We start from the raw sequence: 346 nt of genomic DNA on the forward strand, positions 1-346 counted from the left end.
ATATATATATATATATATATATATATATATATACACATATATATATACACACACATACACAAATATACATACACATACACACTCACCCATATATACATGCTAAGAAGTATCCTACTCAAAGTTGATACACTCAAAGTGAGCCATTATGGTGGTTATTTGTGGACTTAGTGAATTTACGTGTGATTGTATTTTAATGTTTCCACTGTTCAATTAAAACAAGGGGCGTTAATTACTATAGGGATAATAATGAAAGGGGATGGCCCTAAGGTTAAGTACCCTACCTAGCTATCATTAGCTTACATAATTGAGTAAATGAATGAATAAATAGTTGTCATTGCTATTGCTG

Source organism: Octopus bimaculoides, chromosome 1 (genome assembly GCF_001194135.2).
Source record: "Octopus bimaculoides isolate UCB-OBI-ISO-001 chromosome 1, ASM119413v2, whole genome shotgun sequence".
Taxonomy (NCBI): domain Eukaryota; kingdom Metazoa; phylum Mollusca; class Cephalopoda; order Octopoda; family Octopodidae; genus Octopus; species Octopus bimaculoides.